Source organism: Leptopilina boulardi, unplaced genomic scaffold, assembly GCF_019393585.1.
Source record: "Leptopilina boulardi isolate dan_hultmark-lab unplaced genomic scaffold, ZJU_Lbou_2.1 LbouV2_139, whole genome shotgun sequence".
In the NCBI taxonomy this organism is placed as follows: Eukaryota; Metazoa; Arthropoda; class Insecta; order Hymenoptera; family Figitidae; genus Leptopilina; species Leptopilina boulardi.
The window spans coordinates 113,239-125,557 of NW_026137684.1; positions in this window are offsets into that span (position 1 = coordinate 113,239).

A 12,319-nucleotide genomic window follows, 5' to 3' on the forward strand; every position below is an offset into this window, starting at 1 on the left:
CTTTTTGAGTATAACGATTCTATATCAGCAACAAAATCGTGTAACAGAGTATCGGCCCGATTAAGTTCTTCAACAGTAATTTCAGTTTGCAATAAAATATAAAAGGCTTCTACTAACTTTAACCAGTGAAGAACGTAACGTTTGTCAAAGAAACGGTATAATATTAAAGGACTATAATAAAGTATAAAATTCTCCCACTCGCGGGCTTTCCAGAATGCTTTGTCTTTTAGAGATCGCGTCAGACGACATACTTGATGAGGGGCCTTAATAGATTGTAAGAAACTATTTATTTTATCGATATCGAGTTTTTCTATAAAACTGGCCACTTGCTTATTGCTTCCAAACCATATATTTGTAAATTGTTTTCCCAAACCTTCAATTATGTGCATATAGTCCGGTACAAAACCTTTTATAATTTTAAATTTATTCAAATTTATTAAAGGAGAAGCTCTTTTGAAGCCAAAACAGGGGTCCTTTTCTGTTCCTTTTGCAATATGGCTAAGGGAATCATTTTCATTTCTTTTTTTAACAACTGAATCCAATAAAGGGTATTTGTAACTTCCTGAATCAGGCTTATTTTCTGAAGCAACCCATTTCCCAGGATGTAAACACCAGTTGCACCCATACTTGCCATTGAATTGAGTAAGACCTTGCATAGGTGCTCGTGCTACTGTATCGACGCAAGAGACTAGGCAAAATACTTTTATAATTCGTTCCACATTATTCAATTTACATTTAATACCCGTTTCAGAAAATTTATTCATATGGTAACTATCCAATTCTCCGATTTTTTTTTCTCCGAAAACAAAAAGGAGTCGGATTTTAGTGCTGTGAACATAAAGGTGATGAGAAGTGAACACGCAACAAGGAAAATGTGTTGTTTGTAAAATAAATCCAGTAGATGTCAGGAGAATGAACTTTTGGGGTTATTTCAGAATTAAAGTTCCTCCTTGACTTACGTAGTTTGAAAATAAAACTTATGTAGGTTAAATAAATAAATAACAACAGAAACAATATTAACGAGTACAATTATAATTTTATTTAAATATCCAAAATAAATTCAAGTAATTATTATTTTAGAAATAAAATAAATTCTATCTCTTTATTTAATTTGAACAATTATATGTTTTTTATCACAATTAATCTTTTATTATTGCGAATTAAATAACTTAACCTATAAAGTAAACATTTTTGTCTTTCATTATAACGATTATATTATTATAAAGAAATTATAATAATAATATATAAAAATTAATGTTTTTTTTTAAACTTAAAAATATATAAATAGATTGTAATTTCAAAATTTTCCTCCAAAATATTTCCGAAAATAATTTGGAGGCAATAAATAATAGTTTTAAACTTAAAAATATATAAATAGATTGTAATTTCAAAATTTTCCTCCAAAATATTTCCGAAAATAATTTGGAGGCAATGAATAATAGTTTTAAACTTAAAAATATATAAATAGATTGAAATTTCAAAATTTTCCTCCAAAATATTTCCGAAAATAATTTGGAGGCAATGAATAATAGTTTTAAACTTAAAAATATATAAATAGATTGTAATTTCAAAATTTTCCTCCAAAATATTTCCGAAAATAATTTGGAGGAAGTAAATAATTTTTAAACTTAAAGATATATAAATAGATTGCAATTTCAAAATTTTCCTCCAAAATATTTCCGAAAATAATTTGGAGGCAATGAATAAGTTTTAAACTGAAGAATATATAAATAGATTGTAATTTCAAAATTTTCCTCCAAAATATTTCCGAAAATAATTTGGAGGAAGTGAATAATTTTTAAACTTAAAAATATATAAATAGATTGTAATTTCAAAATTTTCCTCCAAAATATTTCCGAAAATAATTTGGAGGCAATGAATAATAGTTTTAAACTTAAAAATATATAAATAGATTGTAATTTCAAAATTTTCCTCCAAAATATTTCCGAAAATAATTTGGAGGCAATGAATAAGTTTTAAACAAAAGAATATTTTTAAACTTAAAAATATATAAATAGATTGTAATTTCAAAATTTTCCTCCAAAATATTTCCGAAAATAATTTGGAGGCAATAAATAATAGTTTTAAACTTAAAAATATATAAATAGATTGTAATTTCAAAATTTTCCTTCAAAATATTTCCGAAAATAATTTGGAGGCAATGAATAATAGTTTTAAACTTAAAAATATATAAATAGATTGTAATTTCAAAATTTTCCTCCAAAATATTTCCGAAAATAATTTGGAGGCAATGAATAAGTTTTAAACTAAAGAATATACAGGGTGATTAATATAGTAATCGCCAAAAAGTACACGGGTACAGAGTAAAAAATTCTAAGACACACTATTGTCTTAGTTTTTTTTGCGTAATGTAAAAATTTTGAGAAATTTTAAATGGCAAATATAGAAAAATTAGGTTGTGTTTGACGTATTTGACCGCCATTTGTATACACATGCCAAACTTCTCTCCAAACGCGTATGAACGCAGTCAGCGTAAAAAAAAATAAAACAGCCAATGGGAAAGGGTTTTTAGAAAAGTTACTAGATTAATGTGTCACAAGAATTTAAAAATGTAAACAAAGTGAAAAAAATATTATATGAAATTGTGTTGTGAATAATAAATGGTGCTTGTTAGAAAAAAAAATTGTGAAATTGTTTATCTGAAAAGTAAGTAAAATTTTGAAATAAAATAACCTTTTTCTATTTTAAACATTTTTCATATTTTTTTGGTTAGAAATATTAATAATTTATTTCTTGATTATTAAAAAAAAATTTATCAAAAATAGTAGGTGACATTTTTTTCTCATTTTCCAATTTTTTTTTATTACCACATCATTCGTCCTAAATCATTTATAGAAAAAATTAAAAAACATTTTTTAAAAATTATTGTAGAAAATTGTCTGTCATAAATTTTGAATTAAAAAACATCTGTAAGCTGCTGCCCTCTCACAGTGAATTTCTTCATCATAACAATTTTTTTGGACTGGAAATAATTTTTTGACAATTTTTCTCTGTAAAAAAAATTAAGTAATCAATTAATTAAATAATTCATTAATTAATGTTTTTTAAAGAAAAAAATTTTCAAAAAAATTATTTCCTCAACGAAAAAATTCTTTTTTGGGCTGGTAATAATTTTCTTAACAATTTTTCTCTGTAAAAAAATTAATGAATCAATTAATTCAATAATTAGTCAATTAATTTTTTTTGCAGAATCAAATTGTCAAAAAAATTATTTCTCCAACGAAAAAACTTTTTTGGGCAGGAAATAATTTTTTTCACCGTTTTTCTCTTTAAAAAAATTTAATTAACTAAATTATACAATAATTTGTCAATTAATTTTTTTTTTACTGAAAAAAATTGTCAAAAAAAATATTTCCCCAACGAAAAAATTCTTTTTTGACTAAGAATAATTTATTTGACAATTCTTTTCTTTAAAAAAATTTAATTAATTAAATCATTCAATAATTAGTCAATTAATTTTTTATACAGAAGAAAATGGTAAAAAAAAATTTTCACCAACGAAACAATTTCTTTTGGGCTGGAAATAATTTTTTTCACTTTTTTTTTCTTTAAAAAAAGTTAAGTAATTAATTAATTCAAAAATTTATTAATTAATTTTTTCCACAGAAAAAAATTTTTAAAAAAATTTATTTCCCCAACGATACAATTTTTTTGGGGCTGGAAATAATTTTTTTTACAATTTTTTTCTTAAAAAAAATTTAATTAACTAAATTATACAATAATTAGTCAATTAAATTTTTTTACAGAAAATAATTGTCAAAAAAATTATTTCCCCAACAAAAAAATTTTTTCGGGCTAAAAATAATTTTTTTCACCATTTTTCTCTTTAAAAAAATTTAATTAACTAAATTATACAATAATTTGTCAATTAATTTAAAAAAAAAAAAAAAATTTCAAAAAAATTATTTCCCCAACGAAACATTTTTTTTGGACTGGAAATAATTTTTTCACAATTTTTTTCTTTAGAAAAATTTAATTAACTAAATTATACAATAATTAGTCGATAAATTTTTTTAAAGAAAAAAATTGTCAAAAAAATTATTTCCCCAACAAAAAAATTTTTTCGGGCTAAAAATAATTTTTTTCACAATTTTTTTCTTTAAAAAAATTTAATTAACTAAATTATACAATAATTAGTCAATTAAATTGTTTTACAGAAAATAATTGTCAAAAAAATTATTTCCCCAACAAAAAAATTTTTTCGGGCTAAAAATAATTTTTTTCACCATTTTTCTCTTTAAAAAAATTTAATTAACTAAATTATACAATAATTAGTCGATGAATTTTTTTTAAAGAAAAAAATTTTCAAAAAAATTATTTCTCAAACGAAACATTTTTTTTGGACTGGAAATAATTATTTCACAATTTTTTTCTTTAGAAAAATTTAATTAACTAAATTAATCAATAATTAGTCCATAAATTTTTTTTAAAGAAAAAAATTGTCAAAAAAATTATTTCCCCAACAAAAAAATTTTTTCGGGCTAAAAATAATTTTTTTCACAATTTTTTTCTTAAGAAAAATTTAATTAACTAAATTAATCAATAATTAGTCGATGAATTTTTTTTAAAGAAAAAAATTGTAAAAAAAATTATTTCCCCAACAAAAAAATTTTTTCGGGCTAAAAATAATTTTTTTCATCATTTTTATCTTTAAAAAAATTTAATTAACTAAATTATACAATAATTTGTGTATTAATTTTTTATAGAGAAAAAAATTGTCAAAAAAATTATTTCCCCAACGAAACATTTTTTTTGGAATGGAAATCATTTTTTCACAATTTTTTTCTTTAGAAAAATTTGATAACTAAATTAATCAATAATTAGTCAATTAAATTTTTTTACAGAAAAAAACTGTCAACAAAATTATTTCCCCAACAAAAAAATTTTTTCGTGCTAAAAATAATTTTTTTCACAATTTTTCTCTTTAAAAAAAATTTAATTAACTAAATTATACAATAATTTGTCAAGTAATTTTTTATACAGAAAAAAATTTTTAAAAAAATTATTTATCTTTTTACAGAAAATAATTGTCAAAAAAATTATTTCCCCAACAAAAAAATTTTTTCGGGCTAAAAATAATTTTTTTCATCATTTTTATCTTTAAAAAAATTTAATTAACTAAATTATACAATAATTTGTGTATTAATTTTTTATAGAGAAAAAAATTGTCAAAAAAATTATTTCCCCAACGAAACATTTTTTTTGGAATGGAAATCATTTTTTCACAATTTTTTTCTTTAGAAAAATTTGATAACTAAATTAATCAATAATTAGTCAATTAAATTTTTTTACAGAAAAAAACTGTCAACAAAATTATTTCCCCAACAAAAAAATTTTTTCGTGCTAAAAATAATTTTTTTCACAATTTTTCTCTTTAAAAAAAATTTAATTAACTAAATTATACAATAATTTGTCAAGTAATTTTTTATACAGAAAAAAATTTTTAAAAAAATTATTTATCTTTTTACAGAAAATAATTGTCAAAAAAATTATTTCCCCAACAAAAAAATTTTTTCGGGCTAAAAATAATTTTTTTCATCATTTTTATCTTTAAAAAAATTTAATTAACTAAATTATACAATAATTAGTCAATTAAATTTTTTTACAGAAAATAATTGTCAAAAAAATTATTTCCCCAACAAAAAAATTTTTTCAGGCTAAAAATAATTTTTTTCACCATTTTTCTCTTTAAAAAAATTTAATTAACTAAATTATACAATAATTTGTCAATTAATTTAAAAAAAAAAAAATTTTCAAAAAAATTATTTCCCCAACGAAACATTTTTTTTGGACTGGAAATAATTTTTTCACAATTTTTTTCTTTAGAAAAATTTAATTAACTAAATTATACAATAATTAGTCGATAAATTTTTTTAAAGAAAAAAATTGTCAAAAAAATTATTTCCCCAACAAAAAAATTTTTTCGGGCTAAAAATAATTTTTTTCACCATTTTTCTCTTTAAAAAAATTTAATTAACTAAATTAATCAATAATTAGTCGATGAATTTTTTTTAAGGCCATGTGGGAAAGTCCCACGTGATCAAGTATGGGAATATAGGGTTTCGTACTTTTCACTATTTTTAAAATAGAATGAATATTTTGGGTTGAAAATGGTGTGAGATGATAGAGGAGGATGTACCCGATCTCGCTGTTCTCAGTTTGGAACATAAATTTGGGTATAAATGTTAAAGACAACTATTAAAAGTTGCACTGTTTCCCATGCAAAGTGACAGGTAACATGGCGGCAAAGCACTGAGCGTCCGGCTGGGCTCACGTAGGTTGGCGTCGCGCGAGTGTGTGAGTGTGTAAGCCTCAGCGACCCGGTAGTGGCTGCTGCGAAAAGTGGAAAGCTTTGGCGGCAACAATTCAAAAACTTCCAATCGTTCATAAATTTTTAAGTCACCAAGATTTCAAAAATACAAATGACAACAATTATTATTTTTCTTGGTCATTCTGATAGTAAAATATAATTTAAATATCATAAATGCAATTTATTGTAATTAAAAAGTAATTTATTCTCAATATATGTACCTGAAAGAAAAGTTAATTTTTGTTATATTTCGCATTTTTGCATATTAATACTCAATTTTTTAAAAACATTAAACACATGCAATTTATCAAGTGCATTAAATTTTCAATCTTTATATCAACAATACATAAATATTCGTTAATTTATATTACATTGTCACATCATAGTTATGTGTTTTTGTAACATTTTCGTAAAAGGTGAAGAATATTTGTGTGGCATTTTTAGGGATGATTTAGAAGTGTGCATTCAAGAATGTAGTTAACTTTTAATATATGTATCTATAAAAATGATAATAAGTGAACAATTATAAAGTGAAAAAAATAGTAAGTATTTAACTCTTTCTTCACATTATCTAACAGCACAAAACAATACTATATAAGACATTTTAAATTTTGTAATTTTTATACACTTATACCCAGTTATTTATTAACAAAACATAATTATGGACAGTTTAGTTTCGTAAAAACTATTATATTTCTGTCTATTTATATGCAATTACAACGATCTCCACCGAAATAATGGTGACCGTAGTGTACATTGATGATATTTCCGCGAACTATTTCTTATTTATTACTAAAACTGTATCGCGGAAACTGTCATTTCATGAAAACTTTTATATTTTTCTTTATATTTATATTTCTTTACGAAAATGGACACCGGAATTATCATGACTGTAGTGTACATTGTTAAAAATTATGTGAACTGTTTTTTTATTTGTATTTACATATCCAACCTCGACAATGTACACCGGAATTATGGTGACCGTAGTGTACGTTGTTGAAAACTCTGCTAAATATTTTTTTTATTTATTGTTAACACTTCATCCTCAGCATTATGGTTTTGTAATAACTTTTTTATGTGTATTTATATCCGATTGCGCGAAAACGTACACCGGAATTATGGTGACCGTAGTGTACGTTGTTGAAAACTCTGCCAAATATTTTTTTTATTTATTGTTAACACTTCATCGTCAGCATTATGGTTTTGTAACAACTTTTTTATGTGTATTTATATCCGATTGCGCGAAAACGTACACCGGAATTATGGTGACCGTAGTGTACGTTGTTGAAAACTCTGCCAAATATTTTTTTATTTATTGTTAACACTTCATCGTCAGTATTATGGTTTTGTAACAACTTTTTTATGTGTATTTATATCCGATTGCGCGAAAACGTACACCGGAATTATGGTGACCGTAGTGTACGTTGTTGAAAACTCTGCCAAATATTTTTTTATTTATTGTTAACACTTCATCGTCAGCATTATGGTTTTGTAACAACTTTTTTATGTGTATTTATATCCGATTGCGCGAAAACGTACACCGGAATTATGGTGACCGTAGTGTACGTTGTTGAAAACTCTGCCAAATATTTTTTTTATTTATTGTTAACACTTCATCGTCAGCATTATGGTTTTGTAACAACTTTTTTATGTGTATTTATATCCGATTGCGCGAAAACGTACACCGGAATTATGGTGACCGTAGTGTACGTTGTTGAAATTTACACTTATTTTTGCTCTCGTTGATGTACACCGGAATTATGCGGCGACCGTAGTGTACGTTGTTGAAAACTCTGCCAAATATTTTTTTTATTTATTGTTAACACTTCATCGTCAGCATTATGGTTTTGTAACAACTTTTTTATGTGTATTTATATCCGATTGCGCGAAAACGTACACCGGAATTATGGTGACCGTAGTGTACGTTGTTGAAATTTACACTTATTTTTGCTCTCGTTGATGTACACCGGAATTATGCGGCGACCGTAGTGTACACTGATGAAAACTCTGCGAACTATTTTTTTTAATTAATAATACTTGATCGTCAACATAGTGGATTAGTTATAACTTTTTTATTTATATCCAATTATTTTATTTATATTTATATCTAATTGATTAATTTTTATTTATATCGACTGCGCGAGGCCGTACACCGGAATTATGGTGACCGTTGTGTATGTTGTTGAAAATCCTGCGAAATATTATTTTATTTATTTATACTTATTTTTGCTCTCGTTTATGTACACCGGAATTATGCGGCGACCGTAGTGTACACTGATGAAAACTCTGCGAACTATTTTTTTTAATTAATAATCCTTGATCATCAACATTGTGGATTCGTTATAAGTTTTTTATTTATATTTATATCCAATTGTTTTATTTATATTTATGTCTAATTGTTTAATTTTTATTTTTATCAAATTGCGCTAAAACGTACACCGGAATTATTGTGACATATTTTTTTTTTATTAATTTATACTTATTTTTGCTCCCGTTGATATACAGATGACAACTTTGCAAAACTTTTTTTTATTTAGAATTAAAGTTTAGACACGGACATGATGGTTTCGAGAAAAAACTTTTGCTTGTTATTTTTTTTATTTTCAATTATGTAATTGTCGAAATAGTTGTATTAAACAATAAATAGTTATATAGTTAAATTATATATTACATATATATATATATATATATATATATATATATAAGTTATAAATTTAAACGGCTTTTATCAATTGGCGAGAATGTTATATAGTGATGTACTTTTATATAATTACTGTAATTTTTCTATTGGGGCCGACGTCTAATATTATTTTATTTATTTATTTTATTCATTTAACATATGTTCCTAGGACTAATGAGTCCTCTAAGGAACAGTATACATTGTTATGTATAGTATACAATTATTTTTTAATTTTTTTGTGTTTGCAAGGAGAAGATCCAATGGTGTAATGGGAGAGGAGAAATAATATGTTTAATATATATAATTTGCAAATTAAGAAACACTTACCGTTTAAATATCATTTAAACACTAGTACCACAATCAATCGCGAAGTTATAAATAAAGAACACTTTTAATTGTTACACTACACGCATTTTTCAACTTTTCAAACTTGACGACGGTTATTTTAAACAATACACACGCATACACACACAAAGAGTGCTAAAAAATTTGTAAATCGTGTATTACAATTAATTACAACACAATTAATTTAAAATGATGAATAACACTTTCCATTGTTGCACTACGCACATTCCACAAATTGTCGAATTTTAGGCTGCGTCTACAACGAAAAAAAAATTGTAGTGTAGTGTGCATTGACATGTGTATTTGTCAAATACACAGGTGTATTTAATATTTGTATATTAAATACACAGGTGTATTAAATATTTGTATATTAAATACACACGTCAACATAAACTACACTACACATTTTTTTTCCAGTTGTAGACGCAACCTTAGCGAAGGTTTTTATAAACAACACAAACCACACATACACAATGTTCAAAATTTTTTAAAAGAACAAAAAAGAAACGTTTTTAACGACGAAACTACCGAAGAAAAAAGAACTGTCAGAAATTCTCGAACTTTGAACCGAAATTGATATTTACATATCACGGCACTTGAAGCAGTTCGAAATTTATTAAAAAAGCACACTAATTACTTATACAAATCACTAAATATACATAAACAATCTACACTGAAACTTCACTTATTTAAAGTCTCACTTATTTTCACCATTTTTCGTCTCACTTATTTTCACTTAGGAACGGCCCATTTTCTAACTTCTCAAAAACTATAATTCCCATTGGTTGTTGCTAAATAAACCAGCCAATCAGATTAATTCCATCATAAATAATGAAACCCGCCTTGAGGTTAAAATAAGTGCGACTTTTGCGAGAATTTGCTCAGGCCGAGTTAAAATAAGTCAAGTTTCAGTGTATTACGTATTCTATAAAGCTTAAAAATATAAAATTGAAAAAATAGGCCTTTCATGGCTTTTGGAAACCTGATATTTTAGTGACCGATGAAAATTTCGATGTTGAATTTCTTCCCTTCGATTGTACAGTCTCAAAAATTGTGGAAACATCACTGCAAAAATTACTGCTTGCAGAAGACTTGTAGAAAATCTAAAATAATGGTGATATACCTGAAATAAAATACAAAACTCGTAGTATTTTTTGAAATTTTCCAAAATGTTAATAATTCCAATTATAACAATAATTTCATTGCAATACTTTAAATTATTCGATAAATTTGAGTTTCACTATATTGAGAATAATTTAAAAAAGAGAAAATTTTTGACTTGTTGAAACAAATTGTTTCAAATTGAATTTTTTTTAAGTTTGATTTATAGAATCACAATTTCAAAATTTAAAAGTAATTTCGGAATTACCCCGCTTTATTCATTTGTAAAATATTTAATTTTTTTTTTATTAACTGTACTTTATTTATAATAACTCGAAAACAAAGAAAGAGATTTTCATACATGGTGTATTATTAAAACAAAGTATCGAGCAAAACTTGAGTCAAAATTTCCCTAATTTGTTCCCAAAACTTGTTTTTACCGTTTTTGTTGAATAAGAAGTTCCTCATTTTCTATGTAAACATTTATCTACAATTGAAAGTTAAAAAAAAATAAGGCTGTCCAGTAATTCGACTATTTAATAAAACTTCTAATTCAAAGTTTGATGCTCCCGAAGGCTAAAGTCTTCCGACAGTTCCGGGGGTGGATAAAGTATACATTAAATTTATATAAACTATTTTCATATTTTATGTACTACAAAGTGTACAAAATATGAAAATGGTTTACTTTTTATTTCCGACATGTAAATAAATAAATGAAAAAAACTTCAATAAGAAATGAAATATTTTACAAACAGAGTTGGAATAATTTTAATCTATTAATATTAGGACAATTTGTTATTCCAAAATTATTCACATTGAGCTTATTTTATGCTGAAGTTGATAATTTCAAAAGTATCGTAATAAGAAAAAAATTCCTGACTATCTTCTAACTATTACCAAACTGTTTTTAACCTTTCTACTCCTTTTTCGGCGTTTTTTAAAAAATTTTTGTTGTAATTTTTGCAATTAATTAATATATTTTAATGTAATTTGAATGTATGAATTAATGAATGAATTCTTAACTAATTAATTAATAATTAATGTAATTTTTCGTTATTGAGATTTTGGCCCAACTTCAAGTTTGAAAACATTATACACATTAACCTGAAAATATACATACAAATTTGGAATAACATTTTTTCCTAATCTCAATCAAAATTTATTGCATAGATTCAAGTGGATTTTTATTTAGACGTAACTTTAATATTTCGCCAGGTTTCGGATTTCTTCATTTTGCACCAAAGGAGTTATAACCGATTGAAAATCGAATAAATCGACAGAGTGCCGATTTTCTTTTTAAGAATTTTTATATTTATGAATGAAAAAATGAAAAGCTGATAAGAAAATCTGAGAATTTATCGCAAATACTTTATATTCGGTGACTTTTGATTTTATTCAGTAATCCCACTTTTTAGTAATTAATTACTTGAAAGTTAAAAGAAGGTTAGGGTTCCAATAAAGTGTCAACTTACAAACTGAGTGTGATTCGGCGAGTCAACTGTTGGAAGTGGTGGATGCTTATGACGGATTGCAGTGACTGGCTTTAGAGTGAAATATTTCCGAATATGAGGTCTAACGAGAGATCCTAAATGCTAATCCAAACTGTGACTCGAGTTAACTGGATGTGCTCTATGTCTAGGATGGCCTGGATGCGTGATGGCCAGGTGGAGACGAATAGTGATTTTGATGATGCGGATGTGACACTTAAATTAAATTATATATTACATTTTAAAGAGAGAAAAAAATAATATATAGTATTTACAGTCATGGATCAAAGTAGCTTTTTTTTTAGAAAAATAAGTGAAAAAGTAAGAAGTTTTACAATAATAAGATTAAAATTACAGTTTATTTAACACATAATG